At 40.9% G+C, this 21,540-nt stretch overlaps 1 protein-coding gene across 13 annotated transcripts in view; it reads right to left on the bottom strand.

Annotated features, from left to right (window-relative positions):
• DIP2C (disco interacting protein 2 homolog C) overlaps window positions 1–21,540 on the bottom strand; it is a 294,103-nt gene that overhangs the window by 194,835 nt on the left and 77,728 nt on the right. Inside the window, exon 1 of one of the 13 annotated variants that reach the window (XM_061126610.1) lies at window positions 11,648–11,666. The exons of the other annotated variants lie outside the window; for them this stretch is intronic. The gene's annotated coding sequence lies outside the window, so the exon portion shown is untranslated. Of the gene's footprint in view, window positions 1–11,647; window positions 11,667–21,540 lie in introns of those variants that run through there. 13 annotated transcript variants of the gene reach the window in all.

Genomic DNA, 21,540 nt, shown 5'->3' with positions numbered 1-21,540 from the left:
GAACAAAGGGTCTGAGCAAGTCCAGAGAAGAGCTCGCCAGCTGCGGCCGTTAGCAGAACAAAAGGTCTGAGCAAGCCCAGAGAAGAGCTCGCTGGCTGCGGACCTGCCCAGCCCCGCCCGAGGCAGGAGGCAGGGGGGAGGGGAAAGGGGCAGGCTCGGCCCCAAGGACCGCATCCCCTACCACACGGCAAACAGGCCTCCAGTTTCTAACCAAAGACTTCCTGAGATTCTAGATGGTCAACATCCGCCGGGAGGGTCGCGGCGAGACACAGGGCGCACGCACCCGACCAGCGGGGGCAGGGGCTGGGGCTGGGGATGTGGAGGGGAGAAGGCGCACGCACCCGACTGGCGCTGGCGGAAACTGAGGCTGGGACCCTGGAGGGGAGAAGGCGCGCCACCCGGGGAGAGTGTGCCCGTCAAGCTCCTGGCTGCCTGAGCCGCTCGGATGGAGAAGGCACAAAACATAGGTGCTTTTGTGGAACACCCGAGGGCTGGAACCGCGCGCAGCGCAGGGCACGCTCCATATAGAGCAGCCGGGAGCCTGAGCAGCGTAAACGGGGAAAGCAGCGCCAGTCCCTCCCCGCAGAGCGACGGAACTAACAACCTGAATAAGAGACCACCTCCGCCCGCATGTGTCAGGGCAGAAATTAGGCACTGAAGAGACCGGCAAACAGAAGCCAAATAAACAAAGGGAACCGCTTCAGAGGGGACCGGTGCAACAGTTTAAAATCCCTGTAGATAACACCGACTACACCCGAAGGGGCCTGTAGATATCGAGACGTGTAAGCTGGAACGAGGAGCTATCTGAAACTGAACCGAACCCACACTGACTGCAACAGCTCCAGAGAAATTCCTACATATATTTTTACCTTTTTTTTTTTTAATTAAAAAAAATTTTTTTCTTTTTTTAAATTTTTTCTCTTTTATTTTCTTTTAAAATTCCCTATTACTCTCCCATTACTCCTTAACTTTCATTTTCATAGATTTTTACGATTGTTTTAATTAGGAAAAATTTTTTTCTTTTTTCCTTTTTCTCTTTTTTTCTATTTTTCGTTTCCTCTTATTTCCTTTTAAAGTTCTCTATTACTCCTCTACTACTCCTTAATTTTCATTTTCAATACACTATAACCTTGCAAAAAAAAAAAAAAGAGAGAAGCCCTATTTTTAAACCGAACTTCATATATATTTCTAAAATTTTTTGTGTTTTGGTTTTTGTTTTTAATATTGTATTTTTAAGAGTCTAACCTCTACTCTAGATTTTTAATCTTTGTTTTTCAGTATATGATATAAATTGTGGACATTTAAGAATCCAATATTCAGTTCTCATTTTTATTCAGGAGTGTGTTGATTACTCTCTCCCACTTTTGACTCTCTGTTTTCTACCTCAGAACACCTCTATTTCCTCCTTTCCCCTTCTCTTCCCAATCCAATTCTGTGAATCTTTGTGGGTGTCTGGGCTATGGAAAACACCCCGGGAACAGACAACCACGTAGATCTGTCTCTCTCCTCTTGAGTCCTCCTTTTCTCCTCCTGCTCATCTCTATCTCCCTCCTCCCTCTCCTCTTTTTCATGTAACTCTGTGAACCTCTCAGGGTGTCCCTCACGGGTGAGAATCTTTTCACCATTAACCTAGAAGTTTTATTATCAGTGCTGTATAGTTGGAGAAGTCTTGAGACTACTGGAAGAATAAAACTGAAATCCAGAGGCAGGAGACTTAAGCCCAAAACCGGAGAACACCAGAAAACTCCTGACTACATGGAACATTAAGTAATAAGAGACCATCCAAAAGCCTCCATACCTACACTGAAACCAACCACCACCCAAGAGCCAGTAAGTCTCAGAGCAAGACATACCATGCAAATTCTCCAGCAACGCAGGAACATAGCCCTGAACGTCAACATACAGGCTGCCAAAGTCACACCTAACACATAGACCAATCTCAAAACTCATTACTGGGCACTCCATTGCACTCCAGAGAGAAGAAATCTAGTTCCACGCACCAGAACACTGACGCAAGCTTCCCTAACCAGGAAACCTTGACAAGCCAATTGTCCAACCCCACCCACTGGGTAAAACCTCCACAATAAAAAGGAACCACAGACCTCCAGAATACAGAAAGCCCACTCCAGACACAGCAATCTAAACAAGATGAAAAGGAAGAGAAATACCCAACAGGTAAAGGAACATGAAAAATGCCCACCAAGTCAAACAAAAGAGGAGGAGATAGGGAATCTACCTGAAAAAGAATTTAGAATAATGATAATAAAAATGATCCAAAATCTTGAAAACAAAATGGAATTACAGATAAACAGCCTGGAGACAAAGATTGAGAAGATACAAGAAATGTTCAATAAAGACCTATAAGAAATTAAAAAGAGTCAATTAAAAATGAATAATGCAATAAATGAGATCAAAAACACTCTGGAGGGAACCAAGAGTAGAATAACGGAGACAGAAGATAGGATAAGTGAGGTAGAAGATAAAATGGTGGAAATAAATGAAGCAGAGATGAAAAAAGAAAAAAGAATCAAAAGAAATGAGGACAACCTCAGGGACCTCTGGGACAATATGAAACGCCCCAACATTCAAATCATAGGAGTCCCAGAAGAAGAAGACAAAAAGAAAGGCCATGAGAAAATACTCGAGAAGATAATAGCTGAAAACTTCCCTAAAATGGGGAAGGAAATAGCCACCCAAGTCCAAGAAACCCAGAGAGTCCCAAACAGGATAAACCCAAGGCGAAACACCCCAAGACACATACTAATCAAATTAACAAAGATCAAACACAAGGAACAAATATTAAAAGCAGCAAGGGAAAAACAACAAATAACACACAAAGGGATTCCCATAAGGATAACAGCTGATCTATCAATAGAAACCCTCCAGGCCAGAAGGGAATGGCAGGACATACTGAAAGTAATGAAAGAGAATAACCTACAACCTAGATTACTGTACCCAGCAAGGATCTCATTCAGATATGAAGGAGAATTCAAAAGCTTTACAGACAAGCAAAAGCTGAGAGAATTCAGCACCACCAAACCAGCTCTTCAACAAATGCTAAAGGATCTTCTCTAGACAGGAAATGCAGAAAGGTTGTATAAACGTGAACCCAAAACAACAAAGTAAATGGCAACGGGACCACACCTATCAATAATTACCTTAAATGTAAATGGGTTGAATGCCCCAACCAAAAGACAAAGACTGGCTGAATGGATACAAAAACAAGACCCCTATATATGCTGTCTACAAGAGACCCACCTCAAAACAAGAGACACATACAGACTAAAAGTGAAGGGCTGGAAAAAAATATTTCACGCAAATGGAGAACAAAATAAAGCAGGAGTCGCAATACTCACATCAGATAAAATAGACTTTCAAATAAAGGATGTGAAAAGAGACAAAGAAGGACACTACATAATGATCAAAGGATCAATCCAAGAAGAAGATATAATAATTATAAATATATATGCACCCAACATAGGAGCACTGCAATATGTACAGCAAACGCTAACGAGTATGAAAGAGGAAATTAACAGTAACACAATAATAGTGGGAGACTTTAATACCCCACTCACAACTATGGATAAATCAACTAAACAGAAAATTAATAAGGAAACACAAACCTTAAATGAGACAATGGACCAGCTAGATCTAATTGATATCTATAGGACATTTCACCCCAAAGAATCAACTTCACCTTTTTCTCAAGTGCACACGGAACCTTCTCCAGAATAGATCACATCCTGGGCCATAAATCTGGTCTTGGAAAATTCAAAAAAATTGAAATCATTTCAGTCATCTTTTCTGACCACAGTACAGTAAGATTAGATCTCAATTACAGGAAAAAAATTGTTAAAAATTCAAACATATGGAGGCTAAATAACACGCTTCTGAATAACCAACAAATCATAGAAGAAATCAAAAAAGAAATCAAAATATGTATAGAAATGAATGAAAATGAAAACACAACAACCCAAAACCTATGGGACACTGTAAAAGCAGTGCTAAGGGGAAGGTTCATAGCATTACAGGCTTACATCAAGAAACAAGAAAAAAGTCAAATAAATAACCTAACTCTACACCTAAAGCAATTAGAGAAGGAAGAAATGAAGAACCCCAGGGTTAGTAGAAGGAAAGAAATCTTCAAAATTAGGGCAGAAATAAATGCAAAAGAAACTAAAGAGACCATAGCAAAAATCAACAAAGCTAAAAGCTGGTTTTTTGAAAAAATAAACAAAATTGACAAACCATTAGCAAGACTCATTAAGAAACAAAGAGAGAAGAACCAAATTAACAAAATTAGAAATGAAAATGGAGCGATCACAACAGACAACACTGAAATACAAAGGATCATTAAAGACTACTACCAGCAGCTCTATGCCAATAAAATGGACAACTTGGAAGAAATGGACAAATTCTTAGAAAAGTATAACTTTCCAAAACTGAACCAGGAAGAAATAGAAGATCTTAACAGAGCCATCACAAGCAAGGAAATCAAAACTGTAATCAGAAATCTTCCAGCAAACAAAAGCCCAGAACCAGATGGCTTCACAGCTGAATTCTACCAAAAAGTTAGAGAAGAGCTAACACCTATCTTATTCAAACTCTTCCAGAAAATTGCAGAAGAAGGTAAACTTCCAAACTCATTCTATGAGGCCACCATCACCCTAATTCCAAAACCAAACAAAGATGCCACACAAAAAAAGAAAACTACAGGCCAATATCACTGATGAACATAGATGCAAAAATCCTTAACAAAATTCTAGCAAACAGAATCCAACAACATATTAAAAAAATTATACACCATGACCAAGTGGGCTTTATCCCAGGAATGCAAGGATTCTTCAATATCCGCAAATCAATCAATGTAATACACCACATTAACAAATTGAAAGATAAAAACCATATGATTATCTCCATAGATGCAGAGAAAGCCTTTGACAAAATTCAACACCCATTTATGATTAAAACTCTCCAGAAAGCAGGAATAGAAGGAACACACCTCAACATAATAAAAGCTATATATGACAAACCCACAGCAAGCATTACCCTCAATGGTAAAAAATTGAAAGCATTTCCCCTGAAATCAGGAACAAGACAAGGGTGCCCACTCTCACCACTACTATTCAACATAGTTTTGGAAGTGTTGGTCACAGCAATCAGAGCAGAAAAAGAAGTAAAAGGAATCCAGATAGGAAAAGAAGAAGTGAAACTCTTGCTGTTTGCAGATGACATGATCCTCTACATAGAAAACCCTAAAGACTCTACCAGAAAATTACTAGAGCTAATCAATGAATATAGTAAAGTTGCAGGATATAAAATTAACACACAGAAATCCCTTGCATTCCTATACACTAACAATGAGAAAACAGACAGAGAAATTAAGGAAACAATACCATTCACCATTGCAACAAAAAGAATAAAATACTTAGGAGTATATCTACCTAAAGAAACAAAAGACCTATACATAGAAAAGTATAAAACACTGATGAAAGAAATCAAAGAGGACACAAACAGATGGAGAAACATACCGTGTTCATGGATTGGAAGAATCAATATTGTCAAAATGGCTATACTACCCAAAGCAATCTATAGATTCAATGCACTCCCTATCAAGCTACCAACGGTATTTTTCACAGAACTAGACCAAAGAATTTCACAATTTGTATGGAAATACAAAAAACCTCAAATAGCCAAAGTAATCTTGAGAAAGAAGAATAGAACTGGAGGAATCAACCTGCCTGACTTCAGACTCTACTACAAAGCCACAGTCATCAAGATAGTATGGTACTGACACAAAGACAGAAATATAGATCAATGGAACAGAATAGAAAGCCCAGAGATAAATCCACGAACCTATGGACACCTTATCTTTGACAAAGGAGGCAAGGATATACAATGGAAAAAAGACAACCTCTTTAACAAGTGGTGCTGGGAAAACTGGTCAACCACTTGTAAAAGAATGAAACTAGAACATTTTCTAACACCATACACAAAAATAAACTCAAAATGGATTAAAGATCTAAATGTAAGAACAGATACTATAAAACTCCTAGAGGAGAACATAGGCAAAACACTCTCCGACATGAATCACAGCAGGATCCTCTATGACCCACCTCCCAGAATGTTGGAAATAAAAGCAAAACTAAACAAATGGGACCCTAATGAAACTTAAAAGCTTTTGCACAACAAAGGAAACTATAAGCAAGGTGAAAAGACAGCCCTCAGATTGGGAGAAAATAATAGCAAATGAAGAAACAGACAAAGGATTAATCTCAAAAATATACAAGCAACTCCTGCAGCTCAATTCCAGAAAAATAAATGACCCAATCAAAAAATGGGCCAAAGAACTAAACAGCCATTTCTCCAAAGAAGACATACAGATGGCTAACAAACACATAAAAAGATGCTCAACATCACTCATTATCAGAGAAATGCAAATCAAAACCACAATGAGGTACCATTACACACCAGTCGGGATGGCTGCTATCCAAAAGTCTACAAGCAATAAATGCTGGAGAGGGTGTGGAGAAAAGGGAACCCTCTTACACTGTTGGTGGGAATGCAAACTAGTACACCGCTATGGAGAACAGTGTGGAGATTTCTTAAAAAACTGGAAATAGAACTGCCATATGACCCAGCAATCCCACTTCTGGGCATACACACTGAGGAGACCAGATCTGAAAGAGACATGTGCACCCCAGTGTTCATCGCAGCACTGTTTATAATAGCCAGGACATGGAAGCAACCTAGATGCCCATCAGCAGACGAATGGATAAGGAAGCTGTGGTACATATACACCATGGAATATTACTCAGCAGTTAAAAAGAATTCATTTGAATCAGTTCTAATGAGATGGAGGAAACTGGAGCCCATTATACAGAGTGAAGTAAGCCAGAAAGATAAAGAACATTACAGCATACTAACACATATATATGGAATTTAGAAAGATGGTAATGATAACCCTATATGCAAAACAGAAAAAGAGACACAGATGTACAGAACAGACTTTTAGACTCTGTGGGAGAAGGCGAGGGTGGGATGTTTCGAGAGAACTGCATGTATATTGTCTATAGTGAAACAGATCACCAGCCCAGGTGGGATGCATGAGACAAGTGCTCGGGCCTTGTGCACTGGGAAGACCCAGAGGAATCAGGTGGAGAGGGAGGTGGGAGAGGGGATCAGGATGGGGAATACATATAACTCCATGGCTGATTCACGTCAATGTATGACAAAACCCACTGCAATGTTGTGAAGTAATTAGCCTCCAACTAATAAAAAATAAATGAAAAAAAATAAAAATAAAAAACAGAGACAACACATTTCTGACAAAAGTCCATATAGTCAAAGCTATGGTCTTTCCAGCAATCATGTGTGCATGCAAGATTTGGACTATAAGGAAGGCTGAGCATTGAAGAATTGATGCTTTCGAACTGTGGTGCTGGAGAAGACTGTTCAGAGTCCCTTGGACTTCAAGGAGATCAAACCAGTCAATCCTAAAGGAGATCAACCCTGAATATTCATTGCAAGGACTGATGCTGAGGCTCCAAAATTTTTGGCCACCTGATGCAAAGGGCTGACTCAGTGGAAAAGACTCTGATGCTGGGAATAATTGAAGGCAAAAGCAGAAAGGGATGACAGAGGATGAGATGGTTAGATAGCATCACCAACTCAATGGACATGAATCAGAGCAAACTCCAGGAGACAGTGAAGGACACGGGAGCCTGGGAAGCTGCAGTTCATGGGTTCACAAAGAGTCAGATATGACTTAGAGACTGAACAACAAATAACAATCATATTGCTGAATCAGAATTAAGAAAGAAACCACTGATCAGAACACTCATTTAAAAGAACCATGTCTCCAACTTCTTTTTTTTTTTTTCCAACTTTGTTTTAAAGTCAGGATCATTTTTTTTTTTTTTTTAATTTTCATAGTTGCTTTATCTTTTCTTAATGTTCAGTTCAGCCACTCAGTCATGTCTGACTCTGTGACCCCATGGACTGCAGCACGCCAGGCTTCCCTGTCTATCACCAACTCCTGGAGCTTCCTCAAACTCATGTCCATTGAGTCAGTGATGCCATCATCCTGTTATCAACTTAAAATCTACTGTCATAGATATAATTTGTTATATGTAACCTTCATGGTAACCACAAAACAAACAAACAAACAAAACTACAGTAAATACAAAAAAGATAAGCAGAAAGGAATATAAGCATACAAACAGTCATCAAACCATAGAGGAAGACAGCAAGAGAAGAAATAAACAGAGAAGAACTACAAAGACATCCAGAAAACAATGAACAAAATTGGCAATAAGCACATGCCTATCAATAATTACTTTTAATGTAAACTGACTAAATTATTTAATGAAAACACAAAAGGTGGCTTAATGCTTGAAAACAAAAGACAAATCTCTATGCTACCTACAAGAGACTCACATTACATGTAAGGATACAAACGGACTTGAAAGTGAAGGGATGGTAAAACATACTGCATTCAAATGGAAACCAAAAGAAAGCTAGAGTAGCTACACTTACAATAGACAAAATAGATTTTAAAACAGACTCTAATAAGAGACGAAGAATGGTGTTACATAATGATAAAGGGGTCAATCAACAAGAATGTATAACATTTTAAAATTTCATGCAAAAACCATAAGAGCACTTAAATATATAAAGCAAGTTTTACAGACCTACAGGAAGAAATAGATAGCAATACAATAAGAGTGGAAGACTTTAATATCACACATACATCAATGGATAGATCATCCAGACAGAAAATCAATAAGGGAACATAGGTGTTAAAGGACACATTAGACCAAAAGAATTTAACAGATATTTATAGAATATTTCACTCAAAAAAAACAAGATACGTTCTTCTCAAGTGTGCATGAAAAACTTTCCAAGATCATATGTTAGACCACAAAGCAAGTGGTTCCATCACTTCATGGCAAATAGATGGGGAAACAATGGAAACAGTGATAGATTTTCTTTTCTTGGGCTCCATAATCACTTCAAATGGTGACTGCAGTCATGAAATTAAAAGATGCTTGCTCCTTGGAAGAAAAGCTATGACCAACCTAGATAGCATTATTAAAAAGCAGAGACATTACTTTGCTGACAAAGGTCTGTCTAGTCAAAGCTATGTTCCAGTAGTCATGTAGGGATGTGAAAGTTGGACCATAAAGAAAGCTGAGCACCGAAGAATTGATGCTTTTGAACTGTGGTGTTGGAGAAGACTCTTGAGAGTCCCTTGGATTGCACAGAGATCTAACCAGTCCATCCTAAAAGAAATCTGTCCTGAATAGTCATTGGAAGGACCAATGCCGAAGCTGAAACTCCAATACTTTGGCCACCTGATGTGAAGAACTGATTCATCAGAAAAGATCCTGATGCTGGGAAAGATTGAAGGCAGCAGGAGAAGGGGATGATAGAGGATAAGATGTTTGGATGGCATCACTGACTTGATGGACCCGAGTGTGAGCAAGCTCTGGGAGTTGGTGATGGACAGGGAAGCCTGGAGTGCTGTAGTCCATGGGGTCACAAAGAGTCAGACATGACTGAGTGACTGAACTGAACTGAAATTTATTAAAGTCAGGATCATTTTAAACACATGATCCTGCACTTTCTGGTGTGGGAGTGCTCTTACTACTATCCATGAAGACCTACATTCTAATGCCACTGGAACTTCATTATGGAGCAAAGGAGCAGAGATAATATCTGTTTCACAACTGGACCACATTCTCACGGATTAAAAACTTTTAAAAATCAATACTTCCTTTCAGGGTGTCTTTATATTAAAACTCAGTCCAACAAAATGCAGAAGCTTACATTTCTGCTTAATCTAAAGAGCTTTATCATAGTATTTGCCAACCTTAAAACTATAATGACTACCATTTATTAAAAGCCTACTGTCAGAAATCTTAGATTTTTCCATTTAATGTATTTACAGTGCAAATATGTGCATTTTTCTTCAGAAGGCACATTATTATCTGCTCATTATATGCAACCACAATTAGCAAAGAGGAGACACAACCAAACCTTTCACTTCTGTGGTTTCCTTTCTCTTCTCTGAAATAGTATTCTGACAAAACAGGATCCTAACACTCTTGCTGCTTTCAGAGTTCACCTGGACTTTGAAGCTGCCATGGAAAGCAGGAGGAAAATCAGTATGGAGGGGTAGGACAGCAGCTGCTTCCCCAGCCCATGTCCAGCTGCAGGCATCCACATGAGGGCTCCCCGGCCAGCAGAAGGCAGAGAATGTGAGGATCTTATCACTGAGAAATGAACTATTGCCTGCCGTATCAATAAACAAGGATGTCACAGTCATCAGTGATGCCACCCCCCAATGTGAGCTGGTGAGCCCTACGGGCACTCAGGAAGGAAAAGAATACCAGCCATCAGACTGCAGCTACTCCAGAAGGTGAGCCCCAAGGGAGTTCAGGACAAGAAAACATATGGGACCCTGGACCAGGATAGCTGAGATGCATATGAAAGGAATGATTTCAGTGAGCCCAGACTCTTGCATCTTCCCATACACAGAAAAGCACTAAATTCCTTAACTTGGTAAATCTGGTTTTCTTTAACGATAATCTTTTGATGTTCACACAACCTACACTTCATTGCAGAACTTCATGTAATCTGGCTCCTACCCTAGCCTCCTTTGAGCATTTCTCTCAGGATTACTTGAGATGCTGTCTCCCAGTATGAAGCCATAAAAAGTCCCACCCAATAAAACACAGCTCTCAGCTTTTGGGTTGTGAGTATTTAAGTCAACACTGCAAAGCTAACTCCTTAAGAGTGGCTCAAACAGGAGCACAGCAGTGGCCTGTAAGTTTTAATTCTTCATCTGAAGGAATGCCCATGATCCAACAGCTAGTGCCACCCAAATCCTCAATGAGAACACGGCTCCATCTCTGCACCCCTAACTCCATCAATGCTCCGTCTCTGAATCAAGACTCAGGTTAGAGAAATCCTATTTCATAAACCATGAAATGACCGCCAAGCAAGCCTAGAACTTGCTTGTTCCAGTGGTTTTAAATCTCTTTTTGTCTTTAATTGGAGGACAACTGCTTTACAATACTGTGTTGTTGTCCGCCACACATCAACATGAATCAGGCACAGGTATACATATGTCCCCTCCCTCATGAATCTCCCTCCCATCTCTCACCCCATTCCATCCTTCTAAGTGGCCACAGAGCACTGGGTTGAACTCCCTTGTCATATAGCAAATTCCCATTACCTATTTATTTTACATATGGTAATATAAAGGTTTCCATGCTACTCTCTCAATTTGTCCCACCTTCTCCTTCCCCCACTGTGTAAGTCTGTTCTCTCTGTCTGCATCACCATTGCTGTCCTGCAAACAGTTCATCAGTACCATCTCTCTAGCTTCCATATATAAATCTCTTTTGACAACGTCCCTGTTTGGGCAAAGTAATCTTAGGTAAATGGAATTAATCAAACATATATTAGTCTGCACAGAATCTGAATCTGTGATTCTCAACATGGCCTGGGACCTTAGTAGAAATGCACACAATGGGCTATCCCAGACCCACCAAATCAGAAACTCAAACACTGGCCCAACAACAGTAACCTGAGTTTTAACCAGCCCCCTGACAACTGTGATCCTCCCAACAACGCTCACCAAAGTGGACAGACAGTAGACATTAACCGGTTTCTCTTTGTCAAATGTGATTCCCGTATCATCTGAATGTTTCCGGGAAAATTATTTTCAGCTTGGCTACCCGTTGAGCATCAGCATGATTCAGAGAGAAGAGTTTCTGATCAAGGCTCAGAGCACTGAAGGGTGTCCGTGGCAATCAGTCACCAAGTTCATGGAGGACGACACAGTGGTGACAGCACCCTGTAAACAAATGGAATGCTCGTGTGAATGGTCACACACCAGAGCCACCTGAGGTGAGGGAGGAGGAAGCATGTGTGTCACAGGCAAAATGGCACTCCTGCTACCCTGGGGGGAGGGCCACTGGGAGTGGAACAGTCAACAAAGCCCAGTGTCAGGAACCTTCGCACATGCGAAGAAGACGGAAGGCAGGGAGAGGAAGGAAAACATAGGACATGTTGAAATTGGTTTGTTTTTTAGCTTTGCTTTTTCTCCCTAGATCCCTAAAGAAGAGTAAGAATAATAACCCACTTGTGAAATCCAGAGCTGAAGCCCTAAATTAGGAGGAAAAGTGATTTTTCTATATACCTCACAGATTCAAATAAGAGCAAAAGATGGACCAATTACATAGGATTACATTAGAAATTATGTCTCATGACACGTGTTTAGGAACAAATAAAGCTCCTTTCTGATCTAGACACTGGCTGTGGCTTCACCCAAGTACATTCGGCGTTTTCTTGGACCTGCAACGGTGCAGCTACAGCATCCACTTACAAGAGATACTAGCCTTGCAGAAAAAGGAGCTATCTTTAACAACAAACAAACAAAAAAACTGTGAAGTAAGTTTCAAAATCAAGTTGAGCATTCTTAGCAGAAGTGATGAAGTAATTAAATGGGACTCCTGCTCGTGATGAAATTAAAGATCAAACGTTTCAGTAAAATTCACTCAGGAGTCTGCAGACAATGGCCCCAGAGAGAGACCAGTGAGCTAAAACTGATGGCTACATTTGTTAAAGGTTTAAAAAACAAAGAAGAATATGCAACAGAAACCCAAGTGACTAGCAAAGATGAAGCAGAAGGTTGGCCGGCCTAGCTCCAGCCAGAAAGTTTTTTGTAAATGAATATCACCCATCCCCAGCCTGACAGCCTGGAGACAAGGCCTTTTTGAGGAAGTACTCAATAAGTTACAGAATATTATTACTCCAACAACAACACAAAGAAGGAAATGGCAACCCACTCCAATATTCTTGCCTGGAAAATCCCATGGACAGAGGAGCCTGGCAGGCTATAGTCCATGGGGTTGCAAAGAGTCAGACACGACTTAGTGACTAAACCACCAAAAAAACCAATGTCACCAATTCTTTAAAACTAAGTGTGAGACATACAGGGCTGTAGTGGACATTGTGTGCTTGAAACAGATCTGTTTTTTTGTAAAAGCTGAAACAAGGGATGCAATTTTGCTAAGTAGTAGTACAACCAAGTGGCTTAGTGATAAAGAATCTGCCTGCCAATGCAGGAGACGCAGGTTTGATCCTTGGGTTGGGAAGGTCCCCTGGAGAAGGGAATGGCAACTCACTCCAGTATCCTTGTTTGAGAAATCTTATGGACAGAGAAGCCTGGCGGGCTACAGTCCCTGGGGTGGCAAAAGAGTTGGAAACGACTTGGCAACTAAAACAATAAAATGACTAGAGAAACAATGATCTACGATGGCAGAATATCTACCTGTGTTCCTGTGTGAATATAAACTCCAAATAAACTCCAAAAAATAAACTCCAAAATAAAGTCAAATGTAGAACACCACCAGCCCAAGCAGAGTCTGATCTCTCTGAGCAATTGATCAATCAGCTAATCATAACAATGTGAGCACTTTATAATCACTGCTCAACTTTACTTGGAGATCATTGCACAATGAAGTGAAGAGACTTGTAAACTGGATGCTCTAAGAGACCAGTGTGAAAACAACATCTCGGATACCCTCAGGGCCTCCTCTAAGGAGTCCTCCAGAACCTGCACGAGACGAGCCCAGTGGCCTGTTCTCTAAGTCAGGACTGGGGAGGAGACAGAACACCTAGAAGCAGACAAAGTCCCCTTATTTAACAAATTTACCATAGTTCCATCCTTCTAGACTGCTGGACATTTTAGAGCAAGCTGGGCTTTGTTCTCTACTTCTTCATCTTCATTTATCTACAAGTCAGTAAATGGTGGCAGCCAAAGGCCCCACTGTTTCTGGCATCAGACCTCTGTGTTTCTTCTACCTTAACCCAGGTTTTCAGATCTGATCAGCTCATCCCTGGATTATTTCAATAGCCTCTTAGTGCCACTGACCGTGCCCACCACAGACCAGAGTGTAACAGACGCCACTGTCAGGCTTTACTTCCAATGAGTAGACCAGGGCCCCGGATAAGTCCATGCTGCATCCTCTGGTTCTGCACAGCTCCCCCATCATCCAGCCTACTGATGTCATGCACAGTTGCTGCCATTTACTGACTTTATGTGCCAGGAAAGAGGAAAAAAACCCACATTCATCCACCTACTTAAACTTCACAAACTCCTAAGGTATGTTTAATATTGCCTGTTTTATAGATAAGTAGACTGGGGTTTAAACAAGCTAAGTACACAGTCTAAAATAATACGTGGGGTAAGGCCAGCAAATGCCCTTCTCATTCCAAGGTTGGGCAGTAACCTCTGCCCTGAACTACTCCCAGTCTTTACATCCACTGCTGTCTGGTATGAGCCCATCTTCCAGCCCAGCTGAATCGCCACCTTTCCCAAAACACAACCTGCATCTCCTGTTTCCCGTAATCCTCTTCCAGCAGCCCACACATTCAGATTTCACCATCCTTCAACACAGGATCAAGCATCACTTCCTTCAGGAGGTTCTCTGAAACCTAGAAGTGACACTTCTCCCCTCTAACTATATTCAGCTTGAATCTGCACTTTTCTTCTTCCTTCATTACATGGATTCTCAGATTTTCCTGTGAGGCACCATCCATCTGACTACAATCCACTGAGAGTGGGTCCTGCCTCCATAAATTCATATTCCACCCAGAACACTGCCTTGCACAGGCTAAGCAATTAATTGTTGAATTACTATCAGCAAGATATTTCCATTCAAAGAAAAGAAGATCACAAGGGCTTCAGTAAAAGAAAAAAATTGCATTTCATTAGTCATTCAAAATTACATTTACTGCATTATAATAAAAATGTACTTATTCCTTATTTAGCTTTACTTAATAAGAGGCTATTGTTTTCCAGCATAAAACTTTTATCAAAACTCCTGTACAGCAACAGTATCATACATCATTTTGTTTGGCCACATGTACCTGCACTAGCAAATGAAACATAGACAAGATTTTCTCCACCAACTCATGAATCCAAAGCTGCCCAATCGCTCTGAAGATTAAGAGACATTATTAGTCCATAAGATTCCCAGGTCATTGGAAAAGACCTCGATGCTGGGGAAGATTGAGGGCAGGAGGAGAAGGGGGCGACAGAGGATGAGATGGTTGGATGACATCACTGACTCAGTGGAGATGAGTTTGACCAAACTCCAGGAGATAGTGAAGGACAGGGAAGCCTAGTGTGCTGCAGTCCACGGGGTTGCAAAGAGTCGGACATGACTGAGCCACTGAACAGAACAGAAGATTCCCAGGGAGAAAACACTCATGTGAACCATGATAAGTATCATAAACTAAAAAGAATCCACAAGGAGGAGTGTTTTTCTTTCTGGTTGGATGTTATGAACAACAACTGTGACAACAATCTCTTTGGTGAAGATTCACACACGTTGAAGATCCATATCAGCCACCAACTGCACAGGAGAGATGACAACGCATGTCTCCCTTTACCTCCCCTAGCAGCCTGTTGTGTCACACTGGCCTCTGCTGGAAGGGGACTCCTTCCAGACCTGCTGCAATCAGCGCTTATCGCTGCTCAAGAGAAGTAACTTTTCAGTCTCCTTCCTCCTCTCCCTGTTGTTCTCCCCCCTCCTCCTCTCTCTGCTCCCCTGTCCCTCCCCATTCTCTTTCATCTTCTGTCCTGGGATAGGGCTTCTTAGTCCAAGTTAGCCAACTTATTTTCAGGGTCCATCAGGTTCACTAAGGAATTTTTTTCATTCTGTGTTTTCATTGCAGTGATTATTTCTAACATTAATATAACTATGTTCCAGCCCACCTGGATGACTGCCTCATAACCATCTCCTGCCCTGCAACATCCACATCAGGAGTGCACAACTGCACAAGCAGCTCCACCTGCCAAAGCTGGTGAGGAGAGAAGAACATGGGAAGGAGGATATTTCCCACCACATTCAAGGTATAGGCAGGTCGTTTTTTCCACAACTCATCATTTTATCATTAACTTGCAACTTGCTTTGGATCTATAGTTACAGAGGAGCTACAAGCATTATGGGATGTATATCTGATTTCACGTTCACAGCATATCAGCAATGTCATAATTCACTTCACAGCATATCACACCCTGCCTCACCACAGCTAACTATGCATCCTATCTTCCACTAAAATTCCCTATCTCCACCAGGGCAAAGGTTCCCATTCCAGCCAGCTCAGGGCTCTACATGGCATGGCCACTCAGGAACGGCCATTCAGAGCAGTGGATCTGCACTGTTTTTACACTGTCTGGGATCTGTTCTTTTTTGGAAGGCACATGTTCCAGTGATGACTGTAACAGCCCATACCACACTAGCTCACACTGGCAAGAACAATGACCTTTTTCTTTGACATTCAAAAGATCTGACAAGAAGGTGGGATCATTTTCATGACAGTTCAGCATGTCTTAACGGGAATACTTTTTAGTATTGCTTCCACACTCTTCTGCCCAAAGTGAGCACAGCCAGCTTCTGAGAATTCAATGAGAGGAAATCTATTTTTCCATTATTTGCCACTTTCTCTAGTATTACAGTCATGAAGAATGAGTTTAAATGTATACAGTATCACACTTCAACACAGTAAACACTTTCTAAATTAAACTTTACAATAGGGTGATTCACAGCTTACTATCGACAAAACTCCCCAATAATCCCCAAGACAAATCGGAAATGAGCATTCTTTTTAGTATAACATCTACTCATCCAATAGGTACAGATATACTTTTTCTTTCATAAAACTCCAAAAGATCTATAGGTGAGGGTTAAATGTGTGAATTCAGAGGAAAAAAGGCTCCCTCAGGCTACACAGGTAAACATCTGGAGAGTTATCTCACACACCAGTGTAGTCAGGAAACTACTCTCCCCAGTATTAGACTAAGCAACAGCTAACCACATGAGATTAAGTAACCCAAAACTAACACAACATTGTAAATTATCTATATAATTATTCTAAAAATGGTTTTTAGAAAATTTTTTAAAATGGTTATAGAAAAAGTGTATCACAAACCCACTACTTATTTGCTTCTGAAAAGCCAGGTATGTGCAGAACACACTTCCTCCAGAACCTTTCAGACTTTTTTAGAGGCTGTATTACACACCCAGCTTCACCCCTGACATAGGAGCCACATGGAAGGAAGATGAGGCAGTAAGGATAAACACGCACCATGTCCTCTGGGGAGGCATTCAATATCCGTACTAAGAGCCCTGAAAACATGCACTTTCTAGACCAGTAATTATATTCTCATTTTTAATGAAAGAAATCATCTGCAATACAGGAAAAACACACATTTGATTAAATGCTGTTAATATAAGCAAAACACTCACTGCAGTATTAAGTAGTACTGGAGCTTTTCTTTTGTAGACAGCAGAGAAGTGGAGGAAAAGTCCATGGACATACTTTCATGGTGGGGAGAAGACAGAGCCAAGAAACCATGTCTATGACTCTCAAACAAAGAACTATGTAATCAACAAAACAAAACCAAGAAAAGAAACTTCATAGGAATGAAAGGACTTCAGTTGGAGGTGGCTGCCCCTCCTTATAAGTTGATGACAAGAGCCAGACTCGCCTAGTCCATCCACCATGCTTGGAGGTGCACCAGTAGGAAGCCAGGAGGAAGGTTTTGTCCTGCACTCTGCCTCTTGGAGGTGTCCCAAACATGGAAAATGGGAGGAGGGACAATAAAGGAGCTGGGAAGGCAAGATCACCTGGAGTTCAGCATCCATTGGCCAGACCACTGGATGTGCACTGCTGTTGGGCACTGAGGAGCCATCTCAGGAGAACCTATCCAAGTGACCAATCTGGGGGAGACTGGACATTGCCAACAAGGAGACAACAGTAGGAGAAGATCATGGACAAAACAATGCAAATATTCAAAAGGAAGGATACAACCAAACAGAAGAATCTTCCTCTGTCGGTTACAGTTTACTTAAATTATTTAAAAAAGAAAAAGATAAGACAAACATCATATTTCTGGAGACTTTTCTTCTAAACTCTCGAATGATTATGCTAGTACTCAGAAAAGTGGAGGGAATAATTTATATGGATAAACCTGATGAGGCAATATGTTGATGTGATAATAAAATGGTAACAAGTAACTACTTTATTTAAACACTTCCTAGGAGTTTAAATAAATTTGTCCCGCTAGCTTTGTACCACTTCAGATAAAACACAAGGTATGCTATGGAAGGAGAAGGCAATGGCACCCCACTCCGGTACTCTTGCCTGGAAAATCCCGTGAATGGAGGAGCCTGGTAGGCTGCCATCCATTGGGTCGCTGGGAGTCGGACACGACTGAGAGACTTCACTTTCACTTTTCACTTTCACGCATTGGAGAAGGAAATGGCAACCCACTCCAGTGTTCTTGCTTGGAGAATCCCAGGGATGGGGGAGCCTAATGGGCTGTCATCTATGGGGTCAAAAGAGTTGGACACAACTGAAGCAACTTAGCAGTAGCAGCAGCATGCTATGGTAAACAGCATTAAAAAAAAGATTGATGTAGCTCAAATCAGATCTCACAAAGGAGTCCAAAAGGATATAGTTCCTTCATTATATTTACTCTAGTTTAAAAAATAATAATAATAGTTATGCCAACTGCTCTTTTGCAGGTTTTTTTTTGTTTTTTGGTTTTTTTTTTTTTGGTTGGTAGAGACTCAACTTGAACGAGAAATATCATTGTGGAAATAAGCCTGTGGTGAGGGCAGGAACCCTGTACACACAGAGGATTTTATAAAGAAGTATTTCACCTAAGTTTATTTTTCACTGTGTAATAAACAGCTTCCAGATCCACAAAGAATGTGAAGTGGAATTCACCCTAGTATTCCATGAAAAGGCACAAGGAAACAAGACAGAATAAGCAAAGCTGATCAAACTAGATGCTAGCAGATACATTAAGATGAAGGGACTCCAAGAGCTGGGGCAGCCTGGCTTTCTACATGAGCCAGTGCTAGCCATGCGGTGAAAGCATGCACCATCCTACTGACGCTGTGCCACAGCAAGCATCCTAAGCAGCAGCATACTCACAAATCCACCTACTGTGAACCTGCACGAACTGAGTTCACTCTGCAAGGAAGAGCTACTGTCACAGTCTCTTCCCAATGGTAGTCAGTAAACGCACACCAGGCCATCAGGAACGAGACACTGCGACCAAATGGTGGTACATGTGTTTCTATAAGACTACTTTCATCCATTTTCTAGTGGAGAACAACGGGATCTGATTCAAGAACTAGGGGTCATTGCAGACCAGCACAGAGGGACTGATCACTCCCACATTCAGGGCTCCCTGGACTGACCCACATGAATTAACCAGCCAGTTCCTCCAGAAATTTAGACAAAGTGTCACTTCCTTCTCCTCCTCAGCGCTTAACTGCCCCACCTCCCAAGGCCCACCGTCCAGCAGAGTCAGCAGTTGCATAGAGATGGAGGTTGGGGGCGTGCTCCTGCCCACCTGCTACCACAGGACAAGCACTGGTTAGCATCCTTTCCTTCTCCATCTCTCTGGTCTCTACGGACATCACACTGAAATCAGCCCAGGCTGCTGCCTGCACCAGCAACACAGTGACACATGTGCTTCAGCAACAGGCACCACCCTAGATTCTCCTTCATAATCCTAAAACCCACTCTCTGGGAACATGCCATTTGCTTAATAGAGAAATAACCACCAGTCATATAGGCTCCAATACAATCAAAGAATGTCTGGACAAAACTTAAACTGCAAGTTCTAATCTGTAATTTAAACTAACAAACAAGAAAGTCATTTTTCAAAAACATGCCTGTTATAATGAGTCACATTTTAGGTTGAAAAAGCACACACATGCACAAACCATCTGAGGAAAACAAGACACACAAACCATCTGAGAAAAACAAACCCTGTGTGTTACTTTTTCCCTGAGAATAAAAACAACTTGCTAGATTCATCAACCATCTTCTTCTAATAAAAGAGAAAATACAGAAATGCTTCCTGTTAACACACTGATCTGAAGACAGATGAGAGTCCCCCGGGCCCTCAAGTCCTCCTAAAACTCAAAATATCTATAATGGCTATTTCAAATCAATGCATAAGAATTTAGAAAAATGTTATTTCTTGCACTTCTAATTTTTGTTTCCATACAGGTAAATATCAGAGTCCTTAAAAAAATATTTTGCATTTGGGAAATGTGATTTTTCTGATCTGAAGTTACAAAATGCTGCACTTACTAGGATAATGACGAGGGTGGTGGTGGTAACTGAGGGTGTGATGGTAACTGAAATTTTGAATGTTTACTATGTGATTAAACTGGGCTAGAACTTTACCTGCTTTATCTCATTTAACCCTCACATCAACTCCATTAACATATAAGTAAACTGAGATTCAGGAGAAAAAACTCTTGCCTGAGCTTCCTCCACATTTTGCTCAGAATAGGTCTCTGGACCCTACACACCAGTATCATCCCCACCAATTCTGAGCAACAGATTAGATCTTAAAGGATCCTCTGTCCTTCCTTTTCATTCTGTTTCATTACAGGGTGGGAAAAAAAAATAGTCTTACTGTTAAAAGTCTTATTTTTATATCAAGTGACTTTTGGTTCTGCCCAATTTAGGAAGGGGCAAATGACATTTAAGAGACCCTAACCAATTCAGCAAAAACAAGACCAGGAGCTGACTGTGGCTCAGATCATGAACTCCTCATTGCCAAATTCAGACTTAAATGGAACAAAGTGGGGAAAACCACTTGACCATTCAGGTATGACCCAAATCAAATCCCTTACGATTATACAGTGGAAGTGACAAATAGATTCAAGGGACTAGATCTGATACAGAGTGCCTAAAGAACTATGGACAGAGGTTCATGACATTGTACAGGAGACAGGGATCAAGACCATCCCCAAGAAAAAGAAAAGCAAAAAGGCAAAATGGCTGTCTGAGGAAGCCTTAAAATAGCTGTGAAAAGAAGAGAAGCAAAAGGCAAAGAAGAAAAGGAAAGATATACCCATTTGAATGCAGAATTCCAAAGAAGAGCAAGGAGAGATAAGAAAGCCTTCCTCAGTGATCAGTGCAAAGAAATAGAGGAAAACAATAGAATGGGAAAGACTAGAGATCTCTTCAAGAAAATTAGAGATACCAAGGAAACATTTCATGCAAAGATGGGCACAATAAAGGACAAAAATGGTATGGACAACAGAAGCAGAAGATATTAAGAACAGGTGACAGAACACATAGACGAACTATACAAAAGGGATCTTCACAACCCAGATAATCACGACGGTGTGATCACTCAACTAGAGCCAGACATCCTGGAATTTGAAGTCAAGTGGGCCTTAAGAAGCACCACTATGAACAAAGCTAGTGGAGGTGATGGAATTCCAGTTGAGCTATTTTAAATCCTAAAAGATGACGCTGTTAAAGTGCTACACTCAATATGCCCAAAATTTGGAAAACTCAGCAGTGGCCACAGGACTGGAAAAGGTCAGTTTTCATTCCAATCCCAAAGAAAGGCAATGCCAAAGAATGCTCAAACTACCACACAACTGCACTCATCTCATATACCAGCAAAGTAAT

Source organism: Dama dama, chromosome 23, assembly GCF_033118175.1.
Source record: "Dama dama isolate Ldn47 chromosome 23, ASM3311817v1, whole genome shotgun sequence".
NCBI classification, from domain to species: Eukaryota; Metazoa; Chordata; class Mammalia; order Artiodactyla; family Cervidae; genus Dama; species Dama dama.
The sequence above is the reverse complement of the archived record's forward strand: the minus strand, read 5'-3'. Positions and strand labels throughout refer to the sequence as shown.